Source organism: Arachis hypogaea, chromosome 5 (assembly GCF_003086295.3).
Source record: "Arachis hypogaea cultivar Tifrunner chromosome 5, arahy.Tifrunner.gnm2.J5K5, whole genome shotgun sequence".
In the NCBI taxonomy this organism is placed as follows: domain Eukaryota; kingdom Viridiplantae; phylum Streptophyta; class Magnoliopsida; order Fabales; family Fabaceae; genus Arachis; species Arachis hypogaea.
This window is the reverse complement of record NC_092040.1, coordinates 71,253,416-71,270,497: the sequence shown is the minus strand read 5'-3', so window position 1 is coordinate 71,270,497 and position 17,082 is coordinate 71,253,416.

The window sequence follows — 17,082 nt, the reverse complement described above, 5'->3', positions numbered from 1 at the left end:
TGTATCAACTTTTCTCTTAACTTGTATCACATATGCATTGATTTTTCATTAGACTTAACATTCGGGTAATTTTGTCCCCTTATTTATTTATTTATTTATTGAATATATATTGTTTTCTCTCTCTTTTTTTTTGAAAAGTAAAAACTGAAATATCATATCAATACATATGGAATTTTTGATTTTCTATTTTACATGAGTAGGTTCCCAAATTTCTCAATCTTCAAAATTAGCAACATGATACATTCCCTTCATTAACCCATGTTCCCACAGTTTTCCCACACTTAGTTGATACATAATCTCTATTTTAAGCTAACCAAAGATTCAATTTGGGATTTTTACTTTTGTTTTTCTGCTTAAGGCTAGTGATGTGGTTATAGAACAGAAGGGAATTAAAAGGCTCAAGGTGGCTAACAAGGGTGATGTAAAGGGTAGGCTTATTTGGGATAAGTGAGCTAAAATCAAATAATGGCCTCAATCATATGCAAACATGTAAATACACTAAATATTGGACATATAGAATGGAACAAAATAAAGATTGTAATCATAGAGAAGAAAAACACACAAGAATAAAATTTTATGGTTAAATAATGTAACCATACAATTAAGCTCAAAATCTCACAGGTTGTGTGTTCTTTGGCTCAAAAACCATGTTCCAAATACAACTTCAAACAAATTTATCACAAAAAAATTTTGATTTTAAATTAGTGAAATTTTTTCAAAAATAGGGTCTTAAAAAGAAATTTATTATTTCTCAACCAAGTAGAATATGCATGAAATCAAACAAATATTCAATTAAATATGCCAATGCAACAATGAACTAACAAATAAAATAAAACATTGGTGTTGAGAAGAGAATAGCTAACTCGTGGAGATCGGTATCGACCTCCCCACACTTAAATAATGAGTGATGCGGTTGCGTGCTGCGCGATAAGGTCAGGTGACGCGGACGCATGGATCACGCGATCGCGTTACCTGATTTGTGCGATTGGCGCGAGGATAGCCTCGCGGTCACTGGTGCACGGATTTGTGATCATCAACAATGGCTCCAATAATTTGGTAGCTCTCACACATGAATTACACTTAGTTACAACTCCGCACAACTAACCAGCAAGTGCACTGGGTCATCCAAGTAATACCTTACGTGAGTAAAGGTCGATCCCACGGAGATTGTTGGTATGAAGCAATCTATGGTCATCTTGTAAATCTCAGTCAGGCTGATTCAAGTATGATTGGATTAGATATTCAAAAGATAAATAAAATAAACAGGAAATAAATATAAAGTTACTCATGTAATCCAATGGTGGGAATTTCAGATAGGTGCTTGGAGATACTGTGTTCCTTCCGAATCTCTACTTTCTTATTACATTCATCCAATCCTTCTTTACTCCTTTCCATGGCAAGCTGTATGTAGGGCATCACCGTTGTCAATGGCTACATCCCATCCTCTCAGTGAAAAAGGTCTAAATGCTCTGTCACAGCACGGCTAATCATCTGTCGGTTCTCAATCAGGTTGGAATAGAATCCCGTGATTCTTTTGCGTCTGTCACTAACGCCCAGCCTTCAGGAGTTTGAAGCTTGTCACAGTCATTCAATCCCGGAATCCTACCCGGAATACCATAGACAAGGTTAGACTTTCTGGATTCCCATGAATGCCACCATCAATTCTAGCTTATACCACGAAGATTCTGATTAAGGAATCCAAGAGATATGCGCCTGGTCTAAGGTAGAACGGAAGTGGTTGTCAGTCACGCGCGTTCATAGGTGAGAATGATGATGAGTGTCACGGATCATCACATTCATCAAGTTGAAGTGCAACGAATATCTTAGAACAGGAATAAATCGAATTGGATAGAAAATAATAGTAATTGCATTAAAACTTGAGGTACAGCAGAGCTCCACACCCTTAATCTATGGTGTGTAGAAGCTCCACCGTTGAAAATACATAAGTGAAAGGTCCAGGCATGGCTGAATGGCCAGCTCCCATGATCTGAGAACTAAACGTCCCAAGATGTCTAATACAATGGTAAACTATCCTATTTATACTAGACTAGCTACTAGGGTTTACAGGAGTAAGTAATTGATGTTCTAGGGCCCACTTGGTGTATGTTTGGGCTGAGCTTGATCTATCCACGAGTTAAGGCTTCTTTTGGAGTTGAACGCCAAGTTGTAACGTGTTTTGGGCGTTCAACTCCGGTTCGTGACGTGTTTCTGGCGTTTGACTCCAGACAGCAACATGAAACTGGCGTTGAGCGCCAGTTTATGTCATCTAATCACGAATAAAGTATGGACTATTATATATGGCTGGAAAGCTCTGGGTGTCGACTTTACAACGCCATTGAGAGCGCGCCATTTGGAGTTCTGTAGCTCAAGAAAATTCATTTCGAGTGCAGGGAGGTCAGATTCCAACAGCATCAGCAGTCCTTTGTTAGCCTCCTATCAGAGTTTTGCTCAGGTCCCTCAATTTCAGCCAGAAAATACCTGAAATCACAGAAAAACACACAAACTCATAGTAAAGTCCAGAAATGTGAATTTAGCATAAAAACTAATGAAAACATCCCTAAAAGTAACTAGATCATACTAAAAACTACCTAAAAACAATGCCAAAAAACGTATAAATTATCCGCTCTTCTCAACGCCGAACTTAAATTGTTGCTTGTCCCCAAGCAACTGAAAATCTATTAGGATAATAAGAACAGAATATAATATAAATTCCAAAATATCAGTGAATATTAATTCTGATTAGATGAGCGGGACTTGTAACTTTTTGCTTCTGAATAGTTTTGGCATCTCACTTTCTCCCTTGAAGTTTAGAATGATTGGCCTCTCTAGGAACTTAGAATTTTGGATAGTGTTATTGATCTCCTAGTTAAGTATGTTGATTCTTGAACACAGCTACTTTTATGAGTCTTGGCCGTGGCCCTAAGCACTTTGTTTTCCAGTATTACCACCGGATACATAAATGCCACAGACACATGACTGGGTGAACCTTTTCAGATTGTGACTCAGCTTTGCTAGAGTCCCCAGTTAGAGGTGTCCAGAGCTCTTAAGCACACTCTTTTTGCTTTGGATCACGACTTTAACCACTCAGTCTCAAGCTTTTCTCTTGGGCCTTCATGACACAAGCACATGGTTAGGGACAGCTTGATTTAGCCGCTTAGGCATGGATTTTATTTCCTTGGGCCCTCCTATCCATTGATGCTCAAAGCCTTGGATCGTTTTTTCCCTTGCCTTTTGGTTTTAAGGGCTATTGGCTTTTTCTGCTTGCTTTTTCTTTTTCTCTCTTTTTTTTCAAGCTTTTGTTTTTCACTGCTTTTTCTTTCTTCAAGAATCAATTTCATGATTTTTCAAATCATCAATAATATTTTTCTTTGTTCATCATTCCTTCAAGAGCCAACAATTTTAACATTCGTACCCAACATTCTGCCAAGCACCCCGTTTTACGTCGATTTTGGGGCACGCGTTCGCATGGGTGACGCGGACACGTGGGAGGCATTTTACCCACATGACGCGGATGCATCATCGACGCGGTCACGTAGATCAGTCTGTGCTAAAGGCACGCCTCCAGCCACACTTTCCTGTGACTCTCTGTTCACTTTTCTTTTCTCCCTAATGCACCTGCGACGCGGACACGTCAGCGACGCTGTCGCGTCGCGTGCGAATATTTTTATTTTATTTTATTTTATTTATTTTATTTTATTTTTTTTATGCCGTATGCAGAATGCAGAATGCAATGAATGTCATGCAAAAATTCCAGGTTCAAATAAAATTCAAAAACAGAGTAAAATAGAGAAGGAACGATTATACCATGGTGGGTTGTCTCCCACCTAACACTTTTAGTTAAAGTCCTTAAGTTGGACATTTGATGAGCTTCTTGCTATGGTGGCTTGTGCTTGAATTCATCCAGAAATCTCCACTAGTGTTTGGAATGCCAGCATCCTCCGGGGTCCCAAACAAGGTATGTAAAGCCCTTACGTGAGTTCAAAAAGGGTTCAAGGCTCCCAGAGGGTTGAATGTCAGGATAGATTCCAGGATCCCAAACTCTACTTTACACCCATTTTTATCTTGATCTAGATTTTTCCAGTCGAGTGACAAGTAATTTGAATTCTCACTGCAGTGACCAAACAGCTTCCGAGATCCTTTCAATTGAGCTTGATACCAATCCTTGCACCTTAAATTGAAGTGTGAAACCCCATTAAATCTTGCATAGCATCTCTGAGTGCGAGTCATTTCCCTTTTACTCTTAAAGCCACAGAGAACTCTAAGCTGGCCATCTGTTTCAAGTAAACCGTATTCAAGTGGAAAAATAAAGATAAGAGTCAAGGATTTTACCCACTTGAAGTTTGTATTGGGTGGTAATGGCCTTGGGATCAGTGTGTCCAGTGGTTCTGCAAGATCTACTCCCTTGTGATCTTCAGTAAATTCCTCCACTTCTTTGCAAAATTTTTTCATGTCAACCATGTCTTGATCAAAGTCACTGTTATCTTCCTCGTCACTGGAGTAATAAATTGGAGGTTGAGAAAAGTTGACCTCTGCATCATCTTCGTATTCACTTGGGGAAGATTCTTCTGTCTCAAAGAATTCACTTGCAGATGCAAGTTCATTGCTAAGAGAACTCGACTTGTGATTATCATCATCAAGGAAACTTGCTTCTTGGGTTATTCCGTCCAGTTGTTCATAAGATATCTGCATTGGAGGCTGTGCAATATCCTCTTTAGCGTCAATTGTAATATCCTTGACGGAGTTTTCCACGACTCTGTGTTCCCGTGGAGGTTCAGCATCTCCTAAATCTTCAACCAAATCTTCTTCTTCTACAATGACAGCGTCCTCTACTTGTTCCAGTATGAAGTTATGCTCTATGCTGTTCACTGGAGTTTCTTGTGTCTTCTTCACAATACATTCTTCATTAGATTCTCAAAATGAAGCCATGGGGGTCTGTTGAGTGTTCGAACGTCTGGAAGATAATTGATTTATTGCTTGCTCCAGTTGATGAAGGGTTGCATTAAATTGGTTTACTGATTCTTTGAAGCGAACCTGTGATTCTTGGCTTGATTGATATGGACATGGTGTGTAGGGGAGTGGTGGTTCTTAGGAGTAATTGGATTGGCGTTGGGGTGGATAAGGATCATATGGTGGCGAATGGTGAGAAGAAGCTTGTGAGTTTGGTGGGTGAAGGTTGTGTTGAAAGGATGGTCTCTGAGTATGGGGTGGGACTTGTTGGTAGCTACAAGGGGGTCCACCATATCTATCAGTTTGGTATGCATTGTAGAATGGTCTCTGTCCATGATATTTTGGAAGGTGTTATTGCCTAAAAGGTTGATCAGATCCTCTAGACTCCGTCCATCTTTGATTGCTTAGACCTTGATGCATAGTCCTGTTATAGCTTCCATTCCTTGCAACAAAAGTAGAACCAAACTCAAAGCGAGAGGGGTGAGAATTCATAGTAGTGAGAGAAAAATAAAAACAAAAATTAACAAAAAGAGAATATTTTAAAAAAGATATGATTTTTGAAAAAAGATAAGAAAATATTTTGAAAAAGATATAATTTTTGAAAAAAAGATTTGAATTTTTGAAAAATAAGATAAGATAAGATAGAAAAATTAAAATAGAAATCTGAAAATTTTTTTTAAATATTTACAATGACCAATAATAAGGCACACGTTTGCAATTCTCCGGCAACGGCGCCATTTTGTAGAACTGAGGATTGACGGTTTAGAAGTTATAGTAAACTCTCGTTGTAAGTATAGTTACTAATAAACCAACAAAAGTCCTTTCTTACAAACGTTCTGGTTGTCACAAGTAACAAACCCCTAAATAAATTGATAACCGAAGTATTTAAACCTCGGGTCGTCTTCTCAAGGAATTGCAGGGAGGTATGTTCTTATTATTGGTCATGAAGATTGTAAATCGGGGTTTTTAAAGATGAGGAACAAGTAATTTAAATGGCAGGTAAAATAAATAAATAACTGTAAAATAAACTTTTGGCAAGGTATGAGAAATTAGAAGTCCTATCCTAGTTATCCTTATCAATGATGATGAAAATTGAATCTTAATTCCACGTAGTTAACCTTTGCTAGTGCAAGGGAAGGTCAAGTGACTAATTAAGTTGATCTTCAAATCCTAGTTAATTCCTAGGAAAAGATTGGGATTATTGAAGTTCAAGCTAATTAGCAAAGATAACAATTATCGATCACATTGAGTCTAATAACTCCTGAGTTACTGATTTCCTAACCAAGACCAAAAGGAGAAAAGTAAATCTATTGGGATAAAAATGTCTTCAGATTGGAAGCAGCAGTAACATAAATAAAAGGGAGCAATAATAAACTGAAATACCTCAAATAACATTAATTCAAAGCAGTCAAATCTAACATGGAAACGTTCATAAGCCAAATAGGCAACATAAGTAATACAAGCATGAAAATATCTAAAGGTAAAAGAGAAATAAAAAGTAAAAGGAATATTGAACCTGTGATGAAGAAGAAAAATTGGGAGTTGAAATAATAAAACATTCCTAATTTCTAAAAATCCTAATCCTAATCCTAAGAGAGAGGAGAGAACCTCTCTCACTAAAAACTACATCTAAAATTACAAATTATGAGCTGATGATTATGAATGAATGGATTCCCCCACTTTATAGCCTCTAATATGTGTTTTCTGGGCCGCAAACTGGGTCGAAAACAGCCCAGAAATCGCTGGAGAAGAAATCTGCCACGCTGATTTTCGTCATTGCGACACGTCCGCGTGGAGCACGTGTTCGCATCGTCTATCTGTATGGCCACTATGGCAAATTATATTTCAAATCGAAGCCCCGGATGTTAGCTTTCCAACACAAGTAGAACCGTATCATTTAGATCTCTGTAGCTCAAGTTATGATCATTTTAGTGCGAGAGGGTCAGGTTGACAGCTTTGCAGTTCCTTCAACTTCTTGTATTCCTTCTACTTTTGCATGCTTCCTTTCAATCCTCCAAGCCATTCCTTCCCTGTAATCTCTGAAAACACTTAACACACATATCAAGGCATCTAATGGTAATAAGAAAATATTAAAGTTAGTAATTTAAAGGTCAAAGAAGCATGTTTTCAATCATAGCACAAAATCAGGAAGGGAAACGTAAAACATGCGAATAGTATGAATAAGTGGGTGAAGAGTTGATAAAAACCACTCAATTGAGCACAAGATAAACCATGAAATAGTGATTTATCAGTACGCGAACTCGTTACTTGAAGAACCGTCACTATGGCATGCCACTTTGTGTCGAAGGCGTGGCACGCCAGCCCCAGAGTTCACTTGGGCGTGCCACTTGAGACCCAAGGCATGGCACGCGAAGCCTATAAGACCCACAATTGAATGGGCGTGCCATTTGAGCAACAAGGCATAGCACGCCAGTGAACAAGGAGACAATACAAAAGCTGAGCGTGCCACTTGGTATCGAAGGCGTGGCACGCCAGCTCAAGAAGTCCCACTAAGGCGTGCCACTTGAGAAATAAGGCGTGGCACACCAGCGCCTAAGGAGGCCAAATAAAACTGGGCGTGCCACTTGGTATCGAAGGTGTGGCACGCCAGCTTAATTATCTCACTTTGGCGTGCCACTTGAACATCCAGGCGTGGCACGCCAACATCTGGGACCATGGCAAATGACGGGCGCGACACGCCGGTCTCATGGCGTGGCACGCTGGTAGTATTTTCCAGAGGAGGAGTTAAAGGGCCAGTGAACTCAGGCGTGCCACTTGGATGACGAGGCGTGGCACGCCGGCAAGGGTGTGAAGCTTTAAGAAGGGCATGGCACGCTAGACCCTGGGCGTGCCACACTGGTACAAATCTCCAGAAGCATAGAGATAAGGGAAGTGACCTTGGGCGTGCCACTTTGGTTGCTTTGCCCTTTAAAATGCCTTGGGCGTGCCACTTTGGTTCGAAGACGTGGCACGCCAAGCTACTTTGCCCTTTAAAATTCCTTGGGCATGCCACTTTGGTTCGAAGGCGTGGCACGCCAGGGGTGAAACAGAGGATGGCGTGCCACTTGAATGGAGAGGCATGGCACGCCAAATCAGAAACAGAAAGAGCGTGACACGCCAGAGAAACGCCAGTCACACGCCAGCTGGAAGATCACGTTTGTTAAGTTTCTTTTCCCTCCAAATTGTAATTTTCTTTTCACTTTTGTAATTTTCTTTTATTTTCTAGATCTAGGAGTAGTATAAATACCCTTGGAAGTATTGGAAAAGGGGTTAGCAAGTCACAGAGTTTAGTTTTTGGGGATTTCACTTTTAGTTTTCACACTTCATCTCTTCCATCTTTTGTACTTTCTTTCTGAGCTATGAGTAGCTAAATTTCCTCTCATTGAGAGAGGGAGCTCTATTGTAGTTGATGGATTAATGATAGTGAATTTCTTCTTCTCTTCATCTTCTCTTTGATTTGCTAGAAGGAATTTCAATTTTAATTCTTAGTGTTTAATTAACTTGGAAAAGAGATTGAATGCAAAATGGGTTTCATGGGATCCTTGGAAAAGGAAACATGAAACCATGCTAGAAATCCCTTCTCACACTTGAGTAGAATTTGGGTTTCGGTGTTTGGATATGGTGACATATAATCATCCCTCTACTTGGACCTATGATGATGTGTGGTATAATCAAGGACCAAGCATATCTCTCTTCATGAGCAATTAGACCAAGAAATTTGCTATTGATCAAGATCTAAGAGATTGAGTCACTAAGGGATTGGGGCTCAATCAATAATGATTGCCAAGAGGTCAATGAGTTGCATGATTGAAGAGGATATGAGCTGGAATTAATCCAAAAAGACAATATCTCCTGATCTCAATGAATTCCCCCATTCTTATCTTTCCCATTCTTTTATGGCTTTACTTACATTCTGAAAAATCCCATTCCCCTTTACATTCTATTTATTGCCATTTCTGCATTTTATTGCTTTCTTTTATTTCTTTTGCCATTTATGTTTCTGCCATTTATAATTCTTCACACACGACCTATTCTGTTGAGCTTGACTAATTCACTAATAGATTAAAATTTCTCAAATCTACCAATCTCTGTGGATACGATCCCACTCCACTGTGGGTTAATAGTTGACGATAATTTTGGTGCGCTTGCCAAGAGCGGATTTATCAATATTATTGGGGAAGGATCATGAATTTCGACCATCATGTGTCGGCAATCATGCTGGGCAAGAGAGGAGAGTCTTAGGCTCCTACATCAACCCAAATCCAGGAAACTGTGGCCGCAGCATTCTCAAGCCAACTATTCATGCTAACAACTTTGAGTTAAAACCTTAACTCATCACACTTGTCCATAATAACTGTTCATATGGAGGAAGTGCCCAAGAAGACCCAAATCAACATCTCAACGCATTCTTGAGGAAATGTGATACTGTAAAGTCCAATGGGGTACACCCTGACACCTACAAGCTACTCTTATTCCTTTTCTCACTCAGAGATAAGGCAGCAATGTGGTTGGAAGCATTTCCCAAGGAGAGCCTAACCACATGGGTGGATGTTGTAAACAAATTTCTAGCAAGATTTTACCCTCCACAGAGGATCAACAGGCTAAGAGCTGAGGTGCAAACTTTCAGACAGCTAGATGGTGAAACACTCTATGAGGCCTGGGAAAGGTTCAAGGATCTAAAAAGAAAATACCCACCTGATATGTTTAATGAATGGGTGCAACTTCACATTTTCTATGAAGGACTAACCTATGAATCAAAGAAGGCTATGGACCACTCTTCAGGGAGTTCACTCAACAAGAAGAAGACCATTGAAGAAGCCATATATGTCATTGAAACTGTCGCTGAGAATGACTACTTCTATGCTTCAAGAAGAGGCCAAAAGAAGGGGGTGCTGGAACTCAACTCTGTAGATGCCTTGTTGGCACAAAACAAGGCCATTGCAGCACAACTAGTAACCTTGACCAAGAAAATGGAGAACAACCAAGTTGCAGTTGTCCAAGCTCAAGCACCACCCCAAGAAGGAGATGCACCAGAAGTTGAATGTGAGCAAGAAAACTATGTGCACAACCCCTCTCGACCACCATATGACCCCAACTCTAAGACATACAACCTAGGATGGAAGAACCATCCAAAATTTGGGTGGAGAAACCAACAAAACCACAACCAAGACCATAACAAGCCATACCAATCTAATAAGTACCAAAATCACAACCCCAACCATCAATCAAACAACAACAGACCCTACCACAATCCACCTAACACATCATACCCTTCCACCCAGCAAATACACAATAACCACAATTAAGACACATTAACCTCAACCATGCAACCATGTGAGATTAGAGGTAACTTTGAAAGAGTGGTGGCCGCAATCGCACAACTATCATCACAGCTCACAGGGGCCATTTCCACCCTTTTGGAGAGACAAGCACAGGCTGGAAGGAAGATAAATGCCAATCAAGAAGAATACAGATCAAATCTGAAGAATCAAGGTGCAGCAATCTCAAAATTGGAAGCACAAGTGGGGATTTTATCTAAGCAAATCCCAATGCCTACACACACATTTCCCAGTGACACCATGGCCAACCCAAGAGGGGAATGCAAGGCCATCACACTTAGAAGTGGGAAAGTGGTAGAAGAGGCAACCCCAAGCCAGGAGAATCATAAAAAGGAAGCTGCAGAAAAGCCTGAAAACAAGAAAGAAGAAGAGACCCTTGGCCCATCTTCACCAAAGCCAGTCTTGAAGCCTTATGTGCCAATGGAACCTTATCCACAAAGGCTAAGAAGGATAGGAAGGATGGCCAGTTTTCCATATTCTTAGAGATCTTCAAAAAGCTCCAAATCAATATACCATTTGCTGAAGCACTAGAGAAAATGCCCTTCTACGCCAAGTTCTTGAAGGAACTCATGACAAGAAAAAGGAACTGGGGAGAAAAGGAGACTATAGTACTAACTAAGGAGTGTAGCGCTATCATACAAAAGAAACTCCCCCAGAAAATGAAAGACCCAGGAAGCTTCTAAATCCCCTGCATCATAGGGAATATCACTATTGAGAAAGCTTTATGCGACTTGGGAGCTAGCATCAATCTCATGTCCTTGAACATGATGAGGAGGATGAGAATTAAGGAAGCCAAACCAACAAGAATGGCACTCCAACTGGCTGACAGAACATTCAAGTTCCCACATGGGGTAGTGGAAGATTTATTGGTAAAAGTAGGAGAATTCATTTTTCCAACTGACTTTATTGTGCTGGATATGGAAGAAGAGACTAACACTTCAATTATCCTAGGAAGGCCATTCCTAGCTACTGCTGGAGCCATTATGGAGGTGCGAAAATGGGAACTAGTCTTGAGATTACATGAAGAAAAGATGGTCTTCAATGTCTTCAAGGCAATTAGTTACCCCAAGGAATCCATAGGAGAATGCATGATGGTAGACACCATGGAATAGATAGTTGAAGGGGTTTTGGAAGAAGAGCAATGTGAAGGGACTATGGAATTGGAACAGAAAACACCAAGTGGAGAACTACCACAAGGAACCATGGAGAGTTCAATCATGACAAACCACAAAGGCAGCAAGGAAGGAGAGGCACCAAAACTAGAGCTGAAAACCTTACCACCAAGCTTGAAATATGCATATTTGGGTGACAACAAGACTTACCCAGTGATCATCAACTCAAGCTTGAGTGAGGAACAAGAAGAAGAACTTATCCAAGTGATGAAACAACACAAAGATACTATAGGCTGGATGCTTGCAGACTTAAAGGGGATCAGTCCTTCAATATGCATGCACAAGATCCTGCTTGAGGAGGGTGCTAAGCCCTTAAGACAACAACAAAGAAGGCTGAACCCAACTATGAATGAAGTGGTCCAGAAAGAGGTGTTGAAGTTGTGGCAAGCCGGGGTGATCTACCCCATCTCAGACAGCCCTTGGGTGAGCTCTGTTCAAGTAGTCCCTAAGAAAGGAGGGGTTACTGTTGTACCAAATGAGAAGAATGAGCTGATACCAACAAGAACAGTGACTGGCTGGTGCATGTGTATCGACTACAGGAAGCTCAATGAAGCCACCAGGAAGGACCACTTCCCCTTACCATTCATGGACCAGATGCTTGAAAGACTGGCCGGACATGAATAATACTGCTTTCTAGATGGTTATTCGGGCTACAACCAAATAGTTGTAGACCCCAAGGACCAGGAGAAAACTTCATTACTTGTCCATATGGTGTCTTTGCTTATAGGAGAATGCCCTTTGGATTGTGCAATGCACCTGCAACATTCCAAAGGTGCATGCTCTCTATATTTTCAAACATGATTGAAAGATTCATTGAGGTGTTTATGGATGACTTCTCTGTCTTTGGTAACTCGTATTCTGATTGCTTGCATCACTTAGCCTTGGTGCTAAAGAGATGCTAAGAGACCAACCTTGTTTTAAATTGGGAAAAATGCCATTTCATGGTTACAGAGGGGGTGGTCCTTGGTCATAAAATCTCAAAAAGAGGCATAGAAGTGGACAAGGAAAAGGTGGAGGTGATTGAAAAGTTACCCCCACCTTGCAATGTCAAAGCAATTAGAAGTTTTCTAGGACATGCTGGCTTCTATAGGAGGTTCATTAGAGACTTCTCTAAGGTTGCCAAACCTTTGAGTAAACTACTCGTCTCTAATGCACCCTTTGTTTTTTATAATGAATGCATGCTAGCTTTTGAAGAACTTAAGAACAAACTTTCCTCTGCACCTATCATACCACCACCATGCTGGGATTTACCCTTCGAGTTGATGTGTGATGCATCAGATTTTGCTGTGGGGGCTATTTTAGGACAGAGAAAGGATAAATTGGTGCATGTAATTTACTATACCAGCAAGGTTCTTAATGAGAATCAAAGGAACTATACCACTATAGAGAAGGAATTACTTGCCATTGTCTTTGCTTTTGATAAGTTTAGATCTTATCTCATTGGTTCTAAAGTAATTGTATTCACTGATCATGCAGCACTCAAATACTTGCTTACCAAACAAGAATCCAAGCCCAGAATAATAAGATGGATCTCGTTACTCCAAGAGTTTGACATTGAAATTAAAGACAGGAGTGGAGCAGAGAACAAATTGGCTGACCACCTCTCAAGGATTCCACAAGAAGAGGAAGAGGCACACCATTTTGCAGTAAATGAAAGCTTCCCTGATGAGCAATTGATGATGATCCAAGAAGCCCCTTGGTTTGCAAACATAGCCAACTTCAAGGCCATTGGGGAATTACCAACCAACATCAACAAACATATGAGGAGAAAGCTCATCAAAGATGCCAAATACTATATATGGGATGAGCCATATTTGTTCAAAAAGTGTGCTGATGGAATCTTGAGGAGGTGTGTATCCCATGGGGAAGGATAAGAAGTGCTCTGGCAATGTCATGGATCTGCATATGGAGGCCATTTTAGTGGGGAAAGAACGGCAACCAAGGTACTCCAATGAGGATTCTACTGGCCAAGCATTTTCAAGGATGCAAAGGACTTAGTGTCAAGATATAATGAATGCCAAAGGACTGGCAATCTACCCAAGAAAAATGAGATGCCACAGAGGTTTATAATGGAGTTAGAACTATTTGATGTGTGGGGAATTGACTTTATGGGACCTTTCCCATCCTCCTACTCAAACAGTTATATACTTGTGGCTGTAGATTATGCATCAAAGTGGGTAGAAGCCATAGCCACTACAACAAATGACAACAAAGTTGTAATAAGCATCTTGAGAAGTAATATCTTCAGCAGATTTGGGGTTCCCAGAGCCCTAATTACTGATGGAGGAACGCATTTCTGCAACAAACAATTGGAAACACTCCTTCTTAGATACGGAGTCAAGCAAAAAGTGGCAACTCCTTATCATCCATAGACCAACGGGCAGGCAGAGATTTCCAACAGGGAGCTCAAAAGAATTCTTGAAAAAACTGTTGGAAGCTCAAGAAAGGACTGGTCTAAGAAGCTGGATGACGCTTTGTGGGCCTACAGGACAGCCTTCAAAACACCCATTGGGATGTCTCCATACCAATTGGTATTTGGCAAGGCTTGCCATTTGCCAGTTGAGCTTGAACATAGAGCATTCTGGGCTCTAAAATTGCTAAACTTTGATGAGCAAGCTGCTGGAGAAAGGAGGCTAATGCAACTCAACGAGCTGGAGGAGTTTAGGAACCAAGCATATGAGAATGCAAAAATCTACAAAGAAAATACAAAAAGGTGGCATGGTTAAAAGATAGCAAGGAGGGAGTTCACTGAAGGCCAAAAGGTGTTATTGTACAATTCTAGACTCAAATTCTTCCCTGGGAAGCTTAAGTCTAGATGGTCAGGACCCTTCACCATCATCAAAGTGTTCCCCTATGGTTAAGTGGAGCTCATGGAGGACAAAACACAAAGAACCTTCATTGAAAATGGCCATAGATTGAAGCATTACCTAGTGGACTCAATGGATAAGAGGAGAGTGAGCTACCACCTCAAGTTAGAAAGGAAGAACGTAAAGCTATTGACGATAAAAAAGCACTAGTTGGGAGGCCACCCAACACTTTATATCCTTTTGATTTATTGATTTCTTAGAAGTGGATTGTAAATATTAGCTTAGGAGGTTTAATATCAGTTTTAGTAGTTAGGATATATTTATGATCTATCTTCTCTCCCATTTTGGGTGTGCAACTTGATGAATACATTTACTGATGATGAGTGATTGGGATGAGAACTAGTTAAAAAGCTAAGTTTGGTGTGGCCACTCACCCACTTAATCTAGGCTTACAACCATTTGGATAAACTAATTTTGAAGAGTAAGCCCAGAGATTAAGTTTGGTATGGCCACCACCACACATGGATCACCAAGCAAGCCCAATATCACTCAATTTGAAAGCATTTAATATATTGGTAGAAGCTTGAATGTGGGTTTTAATATGTTCAGAAGAGGTTAGAAGCAAAAGAATATGAAAAGATTGGAATTATTTAGCCTCCATGAACGCATTAAAAACCCAATGATGAACCCAATTTATTGAGATGCAAATGAATTAAGTTTGGTGTCCCAAGGGACATCCATCAGTTGCAACTCCATTCACTGGCACTAAAAAGGAATGTGGAGGATTCTTTTGTCATTACTAATGGGGTTTCGATTTCATTTTCAGGAGGATGAATGGGGCCCACATGATTGATAGCAAAGAAGTCACAGTGTACTTGCACTTTGGAACTCAACACATGCAAGAAGCAAGTGAGATAAGGATTGGCGCCTCTTCCCACGCTAGGCGCCACTCCCTAAGTGGGAAAACGTTAAATCAATTCCACTTCCCACCATTCAAACCACACTTTTCATCCCCTTTAAAACCCCTCACTTTCCCATCTCCCTCCCACTTCAAACCCCACTCCATACACGAAAGAAACCTACACATTTCCTTTCTTTCTCTCGTCTCTTTCCTCTTTTCATTCCTGTTCTTTCCCTATTTCTCTTTCTTTACTTGATTTGGAGAATCAAGTCCTAAGTTTGGTGTTGGAGCAAAACTTTTATTTTGCTTGTATTTCCTTGCAACATCCCCTTACTATCTCAGAACCCTCAAACACACTCTCTCAACCCAATGGCACCACCAAAATCCTCAACTTCAAAGAAAAGAAAAACCAAAGAACCATCTTTCAGTTCCTCAAGCTCAACCTTTAATGAATACAAGTTCCTCTCCGCATTCAACCAAAACCAATTCTATGGTTGGGTGAGCGAGAGGGAAATCATTCCAAAGGTTGGCTTCCAATTAGGAAGGAACGAGCACCCTGAGATCAACATTGAGATAAACAATGGAGGCTGGGTAATCTTTTGCAACCCACTAAAGAAGGTGGTAGAAGGCTTGGTGAGAGAGTTTTATGCCAATGCTGTGCCCTAGCCAAGACATGCCCATGGTTACATCAGCAATGTGAGGAGGAAATCTATTGACTATAGCCCCTCTAACATAGAAAGGGTGCTGATGGTGAAGCATACAAATTCCACCTGAAGCTATGAGGAGAGGATGAAGCAACCAGACCTAGGATTTGATGAAATCCTAAATGAAATTTGTGTGCTAAATGTGCAATGGATAAATGACAAGGATGGGAGGCCCAACCAGCTAAGAAGAAGGGACTTGAGCCCCCAAGCTAGAGGGTGGTTGGATTTTGTGAGAAGATTTTTGATCCCCACATCCAACACTTTAGAGGTGACCAAGGAGAGAGCTGTGCTCATATACAGCATTATGAAGGGAGATAATGTAAATATTGGGGAGCTAATTGCCAACAACATCAACAAAATACTAAAAAGCAACAATGAAAGCACAAGGTTGGCATTCCCCAGCATCATACAAGAGCTATGTGATGAAGCTGGAGTTGAGAAAAATATTGATGAGGTGCTAATGAAACAAGACAAGCCTATAACTGCCAAGAAGATGGCCAAAGTGTTGGCTGTCAACCCACTCAGAGAGACAAAGAGCATAGAGCTCATGCTCATATGCCACAACAACAACAACAACAACAAGAAGAGGCAGAGGAGCAACCACAGCTCCTAGCACTTCAACGACCACAATAACAACAATATCAGCAATACCAGTAATTTCCTGAAGGAGTAAATTAGGAGTAGTGGTGCACGAAATTGTGATCATCACCAATGGCGCCAAAGACTTGGAGCTCTCAAACATGAATCACACTTTGTCACAACTTCACACAACTAACCAGCAAGTGCACTGGGTCGTCCAAGTAATACCTTACATGAGTAAGGGTCGATGCCACAGAGATTGTTGGTATGAAGCAAGCTATGGTCATCTTGTAAAACTCAGTTAGGAAGATTCAAATGGTTATAATCGTTTTCGAAAATATAAAAATAAATAAAGATAAAAATACTTATGTAATTTATTGGTGGGAATTTCAGATCAGTGTATGGAGATGCTGTATTCCTTCTGAATCTCTGCTTTCCTACTTGAATCATTCTTACTCCCTTCCATGGCAAGCTGTATGTTTGGGTTTCACCGGCGTCAATGGCTACCTCCCGTCCTCTTAGTGAAAATGGTCCAAATGCTCTGTCACAGCACGGCTAATCATTTGTCGGTTCTCGATCATGTCGGAATAGAATCCAGTGATTCTTTTGCGTCTGTCACTACGTCCAACACTC